This window comes from Triturus cristatus, chromosome 2_2 (assembly GCF_964204655.1).
Source record: "Triturus cristatus chromosome 2_2, aTriCri1.1, whole genome shotgun sequence".
Taxonomy (NCBI): domain Eukaryota; kingdom Metazoa; phylum Chordata; class Amphibia; order Caudata; family Salamandridae; genus Triturus; species Triturus cristatus.
Window position 1 is genome coordinate 1,171,811,254 of NC_140582.1, and position 15,435 is coordinate 1,171,826,688.

Here is a 15,435-nt window from a genome sequence, read left to right on the forward strand (position 1 = left end):
CCACAGACACCTCCTAATATTTCCATGACGGATTCTGTCAATCATGTATAAGTTTGACAAATGGCTCTGTTAGTGGCGATCAGTAAGTTTAGGAGGAAGTGGGGCAGAGGGACACACACACACATTCACAGGCAAGCATTCACCTGCGCGCGCACACAAACACATCCATTCACACACTTACCTGCAGCTCTGCTTTGGAGGTCCCAGGAGGCATGGGACCTAAGGTCAGCCAATGAGGGAAGGAAGCAGTTCCAACGTCATCACAAAGTGGGATGGGGTCAGTGACACTGCTGACCCCACCCCACCCCACTCTGTGATACAGTGTCACTTATTGAGACTCGACCCTGGGTGCTTTAGAGCTGAAATCTGAAGCCCCCAGGTGCGAGGCAATCAGTGACACTACACCTCTCCACTGAGGGGAGGGCCTCAGGGACCTTTGCTGAGCTGAAGAGGTCACGCCCACAGGAGCTGTGACTTTTTCAGCCCAACAAAGGTCAGCTCAGGCAGCCAGGAGCCTGCGCATTTAGCGCATGTCTGGCTCCTGGCTGCCTGACCTGACAATGAACAGTGTCTGTTAGGCTGACCTTTGTTCAGCCTGACAGACACTGTTCATGAGGGGCAAAAGGTGGGGGGGCGTGGCCGCTCAGCCCCAGTGGACCAGCCGCAGATGGACTCCATTAAACAGGACGGCTGGCTGTCAAACGTTTGCAAAGTTTTACGTTTTTCAAAAACACATCCTGAAAGCAGGAGTTTGTTTTTGAACAAAGTAAAACTATTTACCCCTACACCATGAGAGTTTTCCCCCTTAGTGTGGGGTGGGTCAATTTTTATTTTTTGCTGTCCCTCACTGCCAGGGTCTACCTAACAGTGAAGGACAGCAAGAAAATCCATCCCACCACCCACACTAAATTGGGCGGGCAGTTGGATGGCTGACCTCTCAGTGCATACTCTGGACCTTTATTTATGAGCCCTTGCGTCACTTTTACGCTGCATCACTTTTTGTGATGGACCGGCGGAGAAAAAAATGCGCCATGTTGCGCCCTATTTACAAAGTGACACATCTAGGCAGATGCATCACTTTGTAAACCCCTGCACCACATTATACCTGCACCAGGTATAATGTCTGCAGGGTGGGCGTTGCCCTGTAAAAAACCTCATAGAAGTAGTTCAGTGAAATCTATGAGATTTCAGTGCCCCAACTCTAGGGCGCCATTGCGTCAATTTCTTACGCCTGCCTTACAGCAGGCGTAAGGGTGACGCAGGCCCTTTCACATGGGGCTTGCCCCATGTGAATGGACACATTGCTGGAGTCAGACACACCCCAGCAATGCGTCACTTTTACACCTACAGATACGTCAATAATAGTGACCTATCTAACTTCTTGCTACATGATGCGTCATACAGTAAATATGACGCATCCATCATGTCGCAAGGAGGGCGCACTGAGAAGTGACGCATCGCTGTTTTCACACAGCGATGCATCACTTCTCATAAATAAGGCCCTCTGTTGGGCCATTGAAGGAGTATGTCAGTGACAGAGGGGGAGAGGGCTCAGTTGTCGAGTCATTGTCAAACCACCCAGCTTTCAGTCAGACAGACAAAAGGTGACTTTGGCAGAGGGAGCCCTCCATCCCCTTTTTTGAGTAGTTTCATTTAGCATGAACTCAACACATGGGAATTGGAGCGCTTTATAAGAGCAACAGATTAAATCGCACAAGGTCAGATTAATTGTTTTCTAGGCACACAGGAGGCAAAGTGATTTTCCCAGAATCACAGGATGTCAAGCCGACGTCGAGACTCAAACCTGGCTCCCAGTTCCAAAGTTGGCAGCTCTGGCCATTTGGCCACGACGCAGTACTACCTTCTCTTCCAAACTCTACATCAGCACTTGTATCTGAAATGAGGAAATATTGGCTATTGCTGATTTTCCCAATTTTCTTTTAAAGGGCCTTGGAATAAAATTGATACAATATTGGCCAGGGGGCAACCCTCGTAAAGCATCTAGAAAGAGTGGATGAAGACATACTTTGTGCCAAATTCTGTTTGTTTGAATAGTTTGGTTTTAGGGAAGAGTGCTCGCTCACTTGATTCACGTATTTATTATTCCCTGTTAACCATCTATACAATAAATTTCAGGCAAGCAAGCCTCTTGCATGGAGGCAGCCTCCATCCTAGTCAGGCATGTGATTAACGTCACACTTCACTAATATGTGATGGCGCAGACTCAGGGGCGGTTCCTCCATTGGAACGGCGGAGCGTCGCCTCCCCCTCCCCCCCACACTGCTGCAGAAAGCATGAAAAATTAAATGGTAATAAAATGATTTTATTAATAGTTTATTTTTTACTCTCTGCTGAAGGAAGCATGAGGGCGGGCCATTGTATCATTACTGATGCATGGTAGAAATGAGGAGTGGCCGCTTCAGTTTGAAGTGCGCATGCAGGTTTGGCCGGATATATTACTACTGCAAGCACAACATATGAAATTCAAACCTCTCCGACCCAGCTGTCTTGAGAGCTGTCTTGAGAGCAGGCCTCCAGTGCCTTCTGGAGCTCCCTAGCCAGCCCACCTACTCCAGCCAATCCAGATGCTTCACTCATGCTGCTTAACAGCATGAGAGCAGCGCCTGGATTGCATAAGGTAGTTGACTGTGAGTCTGGTGCCAGGAACTGGAGAACACCGAGGACGTGCTACAGGATAAGGTAAGTGAAACCTTTATATTTTCTTTCTTAAATGTTTATTTTAATGTATGTATGTAGCGCCCCACCATTTTTTATGTCACCAACCGCCATCGTCTACGCTTCCACATTAAATGGAAGAAGCTGTCCTCGCCTGTTATTTCCCTACTTACACCTGCATCTGTGACCTGCAATGTACACATTAATCTTTGCAACAGACGCATTCACTCAAGGAGCTGTATTCTTGGGATCAGAGCACGTGTTCTGCTGGTTGCACACATATCATTAACCCTCTCAGTTATGTTTGCTGGAAATGTAAACTATGATCTGTTGCATATATGCAGTTAGCCTCTGCAGTAAGCGTATTGACACACTGAGCTATGTTACTGTAGTTTAAATATGTCTCCTGCGGTTTACACAAAGATCTATGCAGCTGGCACATTATCATACTGGGCGTGTTTGGGATTAGAACTGGGACTGGAATCTGGGACCCTCAAGTTTCACATAGATCTGTGCAGCAGGCTCTTTAATCTTCTGAGCTACCTTACCGGACAAACTGCTGCTTTTGAAAGGCTAGTAGGTTTCAGGGAGAGTCTATGACAGGCTTGCGGCGCTGCCCTATGCCAAATGCTCTATTTGCATACCTCTGAGTCCCCTACTGCAACGAGTTTAGTGACAAGGTGCGATATAAAAACATTTGCACTTTCAGTAATCCAGCACGTGGAGTCATGTAATAACATGCATAGCATATGCAATCCTTCCTACCTGCATGTGGCTACTTGTGCTCTGCCCCAGGTTCATTTCCTCCCTCCTCTCCTCTCCTTTCCTCCCACCTCTCCTCCTGGTGCCACTGAAGTCCTGTAGAAGTTGCAGATTCAGTCACCTTGCTTTATTCTGAGACCTCAGGGTCCCTCTGACTCATTAATGAGGCGCTGTGCATCACCCCAAACTCTGCACCATTGCCAGCCTGGTGAGCCTCAATGGTGGGGCAAAGTTCCTGGATTCGTGAGGGCACTCAGGCTGGTGGCGCCGGTGCGCCAATTGTTTTAGGGGCCCCCCAGTGAACTCCTACCCCACGGATTCACTACCACCATACCGCAGTGCCCCCTTCTCTCCATAGCTCCTCTCTCACATACATTTAATTTATTTTATAGCGCTGCTCATGCCAGTGTAGGGTGTCAGAGCTCTTTACTTCACACACACATTATACTGAGACAATTAATCATATGTGAGTAAATCAGTCTATAGGAAACGCTACATAAAACAATGAGGATTACAAGGTTCCATCCATGCTGGTAGGCAGGCTATTTTACGAGTGCCTGGTCTGGAGAAGCACGAACTCAGGATTTAAAATGTACCATAGTGGTTCGGGCAAATGAAAGACTGGGGAAAAACCTAAAATTCTAACCAATACTATGCAATCTGCTTGCAGCTCATTGATGACAGTTCATTGGTCACTGTGCTATATTAGGATTGTAACTTATGAACTTATTGAGGTAACAAAAGGAACTCTGTGACAAAAAGAAGTAACCCACTGAGCTATCCACATAAAACACAGTTCTGTGATCTGGATCCCACACACTCTTTACAGCAGGCATGTTAACCTCCTGCGCTACTTTATAATGAGTCCAAACTGCCACTAGGCAAAACTCCAATCTCTCGCTCACTTTATTGATGTTTGAAAACTACAGAACACACAAGGAACTCTGCAGCAGGTGCTTTAAAACCCAGAGGTTGTTTCTAAACAGCCCCCTGAGCTCAGCACCATGTGCAGCTGCACCAGTTGCACCCCCTCCAGCCGACCCTGGGTTCAGTCAATAATTCATTTGCCACTGATGCATCTGGCACCCAGTCTCCAGCTCTGTATAAGCTGACATCATCAGGGGCTCATCCACTGAGCACGTTTATGACATCAGCAGCCCTGCACCTCCTCTGGAGTCTGCCCTTCATAAGCGTGAGTTGCGTAACCTGTTCTGCCTCCACCCAGCTTCCTTTATGTTTTTAAGCATTTTTTACCTCAAGCCTTGTGCATTGTTTCCGAGGGTTGCCTCCCAATTTTCTGAGGTGGGGGGTCATTACAAGTCATTTACAAGTCCTGTGCGCCACCGGCACGTCACTTTTTGTGACATGCCTAAGGGCGCACAGGGCTTAGCCATATCTACGAGGCCAAGTAAAGCCACCCTGCGTGACTATTCATGGGCTTGTAAATATGGAGTGAGGCAATGCAGCGCAAGTCGCTGCAGTACCTCACACTACAATGGGGTGACGTGCCATGGGCGCTTCGGTGGGTGTTCCCACATAAAATCCATGGCATTTGACACATTCCCAGATTTACAACAAGCCGTAAACCTGGCAAAAGCCTACATTTCCTCAGGGGAGGCGTAGAGGAGGCACAACAAGGAGAAAAAACATTATTTCTCCTCGTTTTTTCCTCTTTCTATGTGTGCTGCATTCAGAAGCACACATAAAAAGGGGAAATCGCCTCCATTGATAGTTTTTGTGCAGGAAGGTGTCCCTCCCTGCACAAAAAAACATTCCCGTAACACAGACACCCTTGCACCATTGTGCAACGGTGTCTGTGTTGGTGCATGGCAGCCAATAGTGCGCCAGATCTGGGGAAGAGGACAGGAATCTACCGTGTCCCACAGCTACGGCACATTCCTTCCCTTTTCTTTTGAAGTAGGACAGCGCAGCAAGAAGGCTCGCGGCGCTGCGCGGCGCTGCCCTACACCAAAAGATTGTAAATGAGGCCCTTTGTGTCCCAAGTCAAATCCAGTTATTTTCACCTTCCACAGTGTGCCTCTGCAGGTGGAGTTTGGGTGTGATCAGATAAGGCAGAAGCCCGGGCACCACGGGGCAAGGCCTCTTAAATGCCATCCCGTGTGGCTTTTAATGGCCCAGTAGATATGGAGTAAGGCCTTACTCTGCGTGAAAGAGGCATTCCATGGCTGTTGCTGTGGATGTTCCCTCTCAACACCCGTGGAATTTGACAATGCCCCAGATTTACAACATCTCGTAAACCTGAGGAAGGGTCAAAACTTTGCGCCTCCCTAGAGCAGGCGTAACGAGGAGAAATGTTTACATTTCTCCTTGTTCTTTCCTCTTTCCATGTGTGCTGCATTCAGCAGCACACATAGAACGAGGAAAACGCCTCTTGTGATTGTTTTTGTGCAGGAAGGTGCCCCTTCCTGCACAAAAACAATTGTGCCAACAACACATGGTACCAGGGTGTCTGCAATGGCGCATGGCTGCTAATTGTGCACCTGCGCTGGCTGAAAGGACAGGAATGCGCAGTATCTTGGAAATACAGTGCATTCCTGTCCTTTTGAATTGGCGTAGAGCAGAGCAGCAAAATGACTTGCAGCGCTGCTGTACGCCAATTCTTTGCTAATATGCCCCCAGGTACTTAATTTGTGCCGGTGTTTGCAAGTGGTGAGCACCGGCAATCATTTTTGGGGACCAGCATTTATTTCTCATCATCAGACTTCAACCCAGAGCAAGAAAGAGAAAGGCAGAAATGGCAAAAGAAAGAGAAAGAAAGAGGAAGAGAAAGAGAAAGATAGGAAAACAGTGACAAAGGGAGTATGCACAGGTGAAGAGTGAAATAAAAGGCCAGAGTGTGCGATGGTGGAAGAAAGTGCATGAAATGGACTCAAGGCTAAGCAGCCTTGGTGTTCAGCAATCCCAGCATTCAGTAGGGTATCTAAGAATAACATTGTATTTTTATTTATTTTTATAAGTTATGCACTGGATAGACCTTTGAATTACGGCGAACTATACACGGCACGTGACAGTGAAAACACAACCATATAGGAAGTAGGGGAGTCCTTCCAGTCATGCTTTGAAGGGGTGGTGGAGGAGCAGAGATGATTGGCAAAGTCCCGCCCAGGGATCTGGCTTAGCACATACAATGAGCATCGGGCATCCAACCCTGCCCTGCTAACCACCTAGGCTGTTCCGAGATCTACAACAGGTTGTGGTTAACTAAAAGAGAAGCACCAGCATGGTGCCGATTGGCAGCTGAAACCAGTAGCGGCTGGTGTGAGGGAAATGTGGGGGGGGCAGCGCAGGGTGTCAGTGCGAGGGGGCTGAAATTATTAAAAAAAAAGAAAACGTACATGCCGGTCTTCTGCTCACTACGCGGCTCCCCAATTTTTTCCTCTGGGCACAGACTGAAGCTCCCAGCTTCCCCTGCGGCCAATCCCGACGCTGCTCTCACCATGAGAGAGGCCATTTTGAGGCGGTGCACTCTCTAGTCTTTACAATTTCCTGATAGACCCGGATGGTCTGCTTAATTCTATTTCATTTCAAATTACCACATGAGCAAGTGGAAATCCATTCCTGATATTCAATCAGGATTTGACTTTTGAGAGACACTTATGCAGGCAAAGGATTTATAGAACAACCCCAGGTGTTTTGTTGGACTGAGAGCAGGGCAGTAGTACATAAGACAGGGATCCACACGATTATCTCTTTCTGGGCACAGCAGGAAGTGCAAACGCTTTTCCCTGTGATCATTTGAGAAGCTCACGAATTTGGATTAGCCCTCCCTCTAGTCTCCAAACTTGATTGCAGCTTCATTGTTCTTTGTTTGGATGGAAGTGTTTTTCTCAATCCAGCACTCTAGCTCATACGCACTGGAAGAAGTCGTGCAGGAGTGCTGCAGCCGCCCCCAAAATAACCAAGAAATAACTTCTGAAAATTGCTGCAGCACTGCTAGCTGACCCCAAGATCACAACCAATAGCCTTTTGTTGTGAGATCTGTCTGGAGAATTGGAAAATAATTACAAATGTAAGTCTGTGGAGATAGAGTTCTGAAGGTGAATGGACAGTTAAGAGGTCTTTACATTTTGTATTTATCTTGTCACATTTGCTGTGCGTTCAAAGAAAGAGGCCAAATGACTGACTATGTCTGATGACAAAATGCTGCCTATTCTTTTAACATGGGGATTGGGGTGTAAATATTTTCTCTGGCTTCATTGTTTTATTTTGTAAAGTGAACTATGCGACAATCTGGCTGGGGTACAGGCAGTTTGAAAGGTTAGGCAGTAGGATGTCCATTTTATTCTAACACACACCAGCATTTAAATACCTGTAAATGAACTGTACAAATAGTTAAATATATATTACCCATTAGGAAAGTACACAAGGCACATTGGTTTTGTGATTCTCAGCTGTGATGGAAACAAAGATTTTAATAGGATCAAAACAAATCAAGATACTTTTCTTGGTGATGCAAAAATGATTACCATTTGTTTGATCCCAATTTCCATACATTATTGTATATAAACACTACAGTTTAATGTGTAAAACTGCATGTCTTGCAAAATTAGAGGTCATTTCAATCAAAATATGCTGTCTGTAAAGGATAGTGTGCTACCACACCGTGCTTTAGTAATATATTTGCAACAGTGCTCTCAAAAATGGAATCCGGAAGGCGGTAGCCGGCCACCTCTCTCTTATAGCAGAGACAGTCCGGCTCAGTCCATGCTTTCACCACATCCATAGGCCCCTCTGTTGACCTGCAGCCCAGTGAAGCCATCCAAGTTGGTGTCTGGTCAGTATTTTAAATTCTTAAGTGATAATCATTCACTAAGATTATTTGTAATTATTTTTCTATCTTTCCTGAATTCTCTCCTGCAGCTTCTAGAAATCTGCCCCACTTTGTTGATTAATAGGATGGATATTTTATTATCAACCCCCTGTCGGCAATATTTTTGGTATATTAAATTTGCTTACTTTATTAATTTTTTTATTTATTGGCTGATTTCTTTTTTCTAAACTGTTACAGTAGTTGTGTTGGCTGAACAGTGCTGCCTCATTCTTTTCAAGCCAAGCCTTTTGATTATCTTGCTACTTAGCAAGGGCTGGTGTAGGACCCATTGGTTCCAATTACCATGATCACAGAAGCCTGATTTTTGCAAACATTCTTGTTTTTCGCAGTAGTGCTGGCACAGTTTTCAGAGTGGGGGTGCTGCCATTAATGTTATATCACTGAAGTCATAGGGTTGTGCAAAATCAAAGCGTCACATGAAAATAAGTGCAGCAAATGTGCCACATCAATTCAGCAGGAGGTGATAAGGGTGTGGTTTGTAGCCGGGGTGCATTTTGGAGCACTGGCGAGGTAGTGCACAGTCATTTATAGACAGAGGGGCAGATTTACAAGCCCCTTGTGCCACTTTTGCGTCATTTTTAGCATGGGAAAAATGACGCAAAAGTGGCGCAAGGGGCTTGTAAATCTGCCCCAGAACATTTTCTGTTGAAGTGGCCACTAAGTTTGCATAGAGATGCATTTTTAATGGTAAAACTATATAACACACAAAGGATGATGTGTGGTCATTGGGTCTCATCGACTATTTATCATTTGCACAAAGTAGAGTGTCTTGCTTTGTTCCTATTAAAATCTTTGCTTCCATCACACTTCAGAAATACAAAAAATGTGCTTCATTTCAGCTTTCCTAATTGCTGATATTTGTTCAGTGGCGGCTCCTCTGCAATGGCGGAGGAGCGTTGCCCCACTGCCTAGCGCAGAGCTAGCAAACGAAACATAAAATAATGCTCTAACATCGCTTTATTTTTCTTTTGCCGGCTCTGAACCAGCTTGTGTAATGAGAGGCGGGGCATTGGAGGTGGGAGGAGGAGTGCTTGTGCACTCCCTAAGTACACACATGTGTTTGGCCGGCCGTCTTAGGCCGACCAAAACACACATGCGCACTTAGGTTTCTCCATCCCGGCTGCATTCCGCAGCTGGACTGGAGAAACCCCACAGACTCCATGACCTGAGCAGAGCCTCTTTGCTGCACGCTCAGGCTAGCCCTCGCGCTGCTCTGCTGCACGGAGATTGAATGGGAGTCTGTCGGATGGCGGCCGGCGGCATCAGGTAAGATTTTTAAATTATTATTATTAACCAGTCCGTCACCCCCCATACATGCTCTCCCTCCCCATACTTCCCCCACCTACAGCAGTTCCTTTCCTGCACACCAGTAAGATTGCCACCCATGCCACTTTTACAAAATCCTCTCACTTTGCAGTCAGAGAAATACAAGTAAACACCAGTTTCCAAATAAGCAGGGATTTGTCAGAAGACATAGCCTGACATTTGACCTTTGTATCTGAATTCACAGCAAATGTGACTCAATAAAAACAAAATCCTAAGGCATCTTTATTGATCATGCCTTCTGGACTCAAACATGGTTATTTTTGGGGGTGCTGCAGCAACCCCCACGCCCCAACTTCCAGCGCCTATATCTTCCCTTCCCTGTAAAGAAAAATCATCTCGCTGCCCCTTTGAGAAGCCCTGGCTGGAAAGATGAAAGTGAAACTATCCATATTAGTTATGCGTTAGGAGTGGTTTTACATCCACGCCATTTTCCTTTTGACTGATTACACCTATACTCGCGCCTTAGAGCAACAGAGTATAGATGGCCGTCTCCCATTGGGGTTTATTACTTGGTGACCTTTTTTTGTTGTAGTTTTATATAGCGCAAACTCGACCCGAAGGTATCAGAGCGCTTTACAGGAGCACCAGTTGCGTTACACAAGGACACATTCATTTTTCAGGCACGGGGAGATTACGTGATTTCCCAAAATCACAGGATGCTTGAGCGTCCCGCCAACACTCGAACCTGGTTCCCCAGCTTCAAGGTCGTCGCTCTGGCCTTTACACCACACCCTCTAACCTTGGGTTCTCTTATTCCAGATCAACCATTTCCTTGCATTCTGTTGACCCTGCACGGTCTAGCAGGAATGCCCAATGTTGGCCAAGGAGGGCCGGATTCATAATGGAATACTCTTATCCACATTTTGTAAATATTCATATAATAAATTAAAATGTAGCTTTTTTTTATATAGTCAGTGGTTGATCTGAAATTCTGGCTTTAGCAGAAACCCTCCTAGACCTAAGCTGGACCCCCTTGAGACCTTACTCATACTTTCTCCTCTGTAGTTTTCCAGGCCTTTACGGTACATTTGCCTCCTCCAGGACTCCTGCTAAGAAGTTATTTCATGCTTTCAGTTCTCCGTGAAACAGATTTCTTACCCCTGTGTGCCCTTCACGCTCATTTTCCAACGTCAAATGCTGGCTTTGGAAAGATATGACCCAGGAGGATTAGGTTGCCTGGATAGGTCCTTGCTTTACTTAAAAAATAAAAATATAACATATGTTAACACAGGTAAGCTGTGTTGTAATAATGTCATGGGCCCCGCCCTTCACCGACAGATATGAGAGAAAGACTTGACAGGTTTGTTTTATTCACAGTAGGGCGGAAATTAGATCTACGTGGAAAGAATTTATGAAATTGCATCTAAAAGTGGTACAGAATGTTTTTCCAAATACAGACCCGAATAACATATTTTGCATATCTTGACAACGCACAGAATCTTGCCGTGAGATTTTACACATGTATAATATTTATGGGGCAGGCACCGCCCCGCAGCCAAGGAACATTGGCATAAGCGATAATGTAAGCACATGACCTCTAGCTGAAGACATAGTTGTCTGAGCGTCATCACACCCCTAAACCCCTAAACATCACACCTTACAACCACACGGTAGAGCCAGAAAGTGTGGATCACTTGCAGCAGCCCCCCCCCCCCCACCCCCCCAGCCGCTGTGCCCAACTCAAACCTTCATGCGGAGGGTTCAGATACATAAGATGAAAGTTTGACAGCTCATAAGAGTGATCTCTTTCGGCATAGGTACCACCGCTATGTCAGGCAGAATGTTGCCAATTAGGAGGCTCTGGGTGGTTGGGTGTTTGTGTTGCCCATGTAGCCACTGCTCTTGGAGGAAAAGAGGACAAAGAGGACTTCCCAAGGGGTGGTGCAGGCAGTGCTTAATTTGAGCCAGTGGGCACCGGCGCTTAATTGTCAACACTGGAGCTTGTGACAGTCTGCCAGAAGGTGGCGCTGTCTGGGCAATTTAAAGATGAGCACAACAATAGGTAATTATTATTTCGATACACATGACAAATGACTATTACCTGCCGCCCAAGCCTTTCTTATAGCTTTGGGGGCCTGAAATAGTCCAAATTGTCACACTTGCAAGAGTGTGTTTGTTCTTTTTGCATTGGTACTATCATTGGCAGCATGGAAGGGGTAATGTGTGGTGCACACTACAGTGGCTTCCTGACGAGAGCCATGGCACGTGTTTTTTACAAATGAAGCACTGGGTGCAGGATTTTAAAGCCCTTAGCCTCCAGTCTGTAGTATCGCCTCCCACGTGGTGGCTGGCAGAGTGGGGAATGTCCTGGTAATCAGAGGAGAATGTAACAAAGGGTCCTCTCCTGGCTGATCCCACTTCCTACTTGGGGGCATATTAACAAGGGCTTTATCTCCGCTTTTTTGGCTTTAGAAGCCAAAGAAGCAGAGATAAAAATATCGCCCTATCAACAACAGGGTGCTAACATGCAAAATCGCATGGTAGCACCCTTTTTCACTGCGCTTCCCTTTGCATCTCTAATGAGATGCAAAGGGGGCATTCCAGAGCAAAATAATAGGAGAAATGTCGCTAAGCGACATTTCTTCTATTATCAAGCTTCACGCTAACCCTTTCAGAGACAAAAAAAGCAGCGCTAACCATGGTTAACGCTGCTTTTTTACGTCTACTAATTTTCAGATTTAGCCATGTAATTCAATGGGAGGTGGATTACATAGCTAAGTCCACCATGGGCTATCAACAAGGATATCCCTATCCTTGTAGTTGTATCGCTGCATTACCAGCGATAACCTCCCAAAATGATGCTATCGCTGGATTTTTTTATCGCCTAGGCGGTTAGCATTGTTAATAACGCGATAACCAGACAATATTTTCCAGCGATAGCGGGCGTTAAAAAAATTAACGCTAAGCGCCCTTAGCGTTAGTTTTCCCTGTTCCTTGTTAATATGCCCCTAAGAGCGTGATTAATACCCCCCACCCCCGCGCGCCCCTCAGTAATTTGCAGGGCGCACTTTGCCATTCTACACAAAGAACGTTTTGCCCAGAGTATTCGCACTTTTGAGGTAGATGGAGTGAATTTCAGCACTATTCTAGAAGCACGCGACTATAGTACAAAACGCTTTCTAATAACCAAAGAATCAATTTTCCAAACACAAATGAGTAGTATTCAGATTCCTGATTATTAGAACATTGGGATGTTGAGCACTGCATTGTAGACAATGGAGAGCTCTGGGCTTCCAATGGCCGGAAGAAGCCCGGAGCACCAACATTTAATGCTGTTTTCCTTTCACAGCTGCTCCTGTGAACAAAGGCATCCCGGAGCCCGAGGGGATTTAAACCCCCTCGGGCTCCGGGAGGCCTTTGTTTTTACTAATGAGAACATTCTGCCCTCTAATAGTGGAATGTTATAATGGCTTTAGGGCCCTCCTAGCGGGCTCTACCGGCCATTAAAGGCCTGCTCCCTTGTTAAAGGCCCTCGCCTCCGGCTTGGGCTTTTAACGCTGGAGCGGGCCTTTAATGGCCGGTAGAGCCCGCTAGTTCGGGCTCTAAGACTATACTATATTTCAATTGCATTTACTAAAATGTAGACCTGTTGATCCACAGAATACTAAATCTCAGAATATCTGCAATGAATGCGCATAAGATTTCAGAATGGATGCAATGATTTTGCAAATAGCACACTAATAAAGCATTTATTTGTTTATTGATCAGTGGCAATCACTATGTATGTGCTTTAAATCAATTTATTGTATACTTATTTATCAGTGGCAATGAATGTATATGAGGCTAATTTGCCATGTATTTCTTGATGACTGGCAATGAACATGTACAAGGCGCATTTACTTATATGTTTTCATTATCTATTTATTTTTTAGTGGCAATGAATGTCTATGAGGCAGAGTAGGACCTTGGGTTATTGTTTGAGGGGGGTGAAACCATACTCCAGCAGCATCCACAATTCTTGTCAGAGTGAAACACAAGCAAACCCCAAATTAACCTGTGCTTTACCCTCTGGTAGCTTGGCGCAAAGAGGTCAATGTGTAAGGTATTTATACAGTACTTCAAAAGGTAATAAAGTTAAAACACAACACCATAAAAATCCCACAGCAATTTAAAAAGATAGCATTAAATTTAATTAATTATTTGAGACCAATACAACAGAAATCTAATCAGTAGAACCGGAGATAAGCAATTGAAGATGTAAGTGAAAATAGTGCCTAAAAGCACAAAGAGACAACTGTGGCTAGTTGGTCGTGCCAGACCGGGACAAACTCACAAGTTCAGGCTGACCACGATGGGGCATAAGCCAAACAGAGGGACCAAGTTAGGCCTGCTGAACAAAGTACCATAAATCCTGGTTGCAGAGAGTTACAAGATCCCACATCGAGGATATGTTGTGCAGCAGCGGCTCTGACGAAACTGCGGGACTACGATGCAGGGTCCTGCATCATCGTCGAGGATGCCGTCGATGGGAGGGGTCTTGCGAATCAAAGTCCAGCAACGAGGATGTGTCGTGCAACAGTGGTACCGAGGAGTTGCGGGCTGCGAGGCAATGTCCTGCATCATTGTTAAGGATGCTGTTGACGAGGGGCTTGCAATGCAAGGTCCAGCATCGAGGATGCATCTCACGGCAGTAGTTCTGAGGGGCTGCGATGCGAGGTCCTACTTTGGGAATGCGGTTCCAATGTGGGGCTGCAAGGAAATGCGTTGAGCTGTGTCGGTTCTGCCCACAAGACCACAGCTGTGCTGGCAGAGCACCTTCAGACCGACTTCCAGGACTGGGGTGGTACCACTTGTGGTGTAGGACTCAAAGTAGACAGAGACCAAGTGCTGGGCTCAAGGTTGCTGGAGCCTTTTCTGTCGCTGAGACTCTGATCAGGAGGCCAGCCAACTAGCCCATCGATCACTCTGGTGGTGCTAGTTTTAAGATGCAGGTCTAGTCCTTTTCACACAGGCAACAGGGCAGCAGAGTAGCAGGACAGCAGAGTAGCACTTCTTCTTGCAGCAGAGCAGCACATGAGTCCTTCTGAGGCTTCCACAGTTCCAGAGGTGTACTGAAGAGTTTGGTCTGAGGGCCCAATATTTATACCTGATGCCAGTTTTGAAGTAGGAAACGTTTCTGGAGGTTTCCACCCATAGAGGTATGTGGGATTTCCTGCCTTCCTGACCAGGCCCCAGCTTGTCTGGGGGCTCTAAAGACTAGTGTTAAACCCTTTGTGAGTGTGCTCTGGCAAAGACTTTGTGGCGTGCAAGTGTGGTAGGTGACAGTTCCCCACCCAATCAAGCCAGACATGGCCTATCCTAACAACACAATACCATGTCCCACTTTGTCTCACAGTCCAAGAGCAATCCACAAAGACCAACTGTCATACACACCCAGTCATGTGACCCAGGATACAGGCTGTAGACACCAAATGGTTAGGACAAGTAAATGCCAACTTTCTTAAAAGGGATATTTTCAGAATTGCCACTTAAAATCAGACTTTCCCCATTAAAAAGGGTTTTAAATTACAATTATTTAGACACCAAATTCAGCATTCCTACTTCCTCCCAAATGAAAGTTATTATTTACTAAATGTAATTAGGTAACCTAATGTTATCCTACTGGTTAGGTAGAATTTAGGAAGTTTTCGGTACCAGAACATTTAAAACATAAAAGTACACGTCCAACTTCTTAAATACACTGCCCGCTGCCCTCTCGGCTGTTTAGGGCTTACATTAGGGTTAACGAATATATATTACAGAGGAAGGGTTAGGCATGGTCAAAGATTTATTTTGCCAAGTCGAAATGGCAGTTTAAACTGCACACACAGGCTGCAATG

At 45.9% G+C, this 15,435-nt stretch overlaps 1 protein-coding gene across 11 annotated transcripts in view; it reads left to right on the forward strand.

Moving 5' to 3' along the window:
• Positions 1-15,435, forward strand: part of DYSF (dysferlin) — a 1,012,908-nt gene that overhangs the window by 752,916 nt on the left and 244,557 nt on the right. The window lies entirely within an intron of this gene.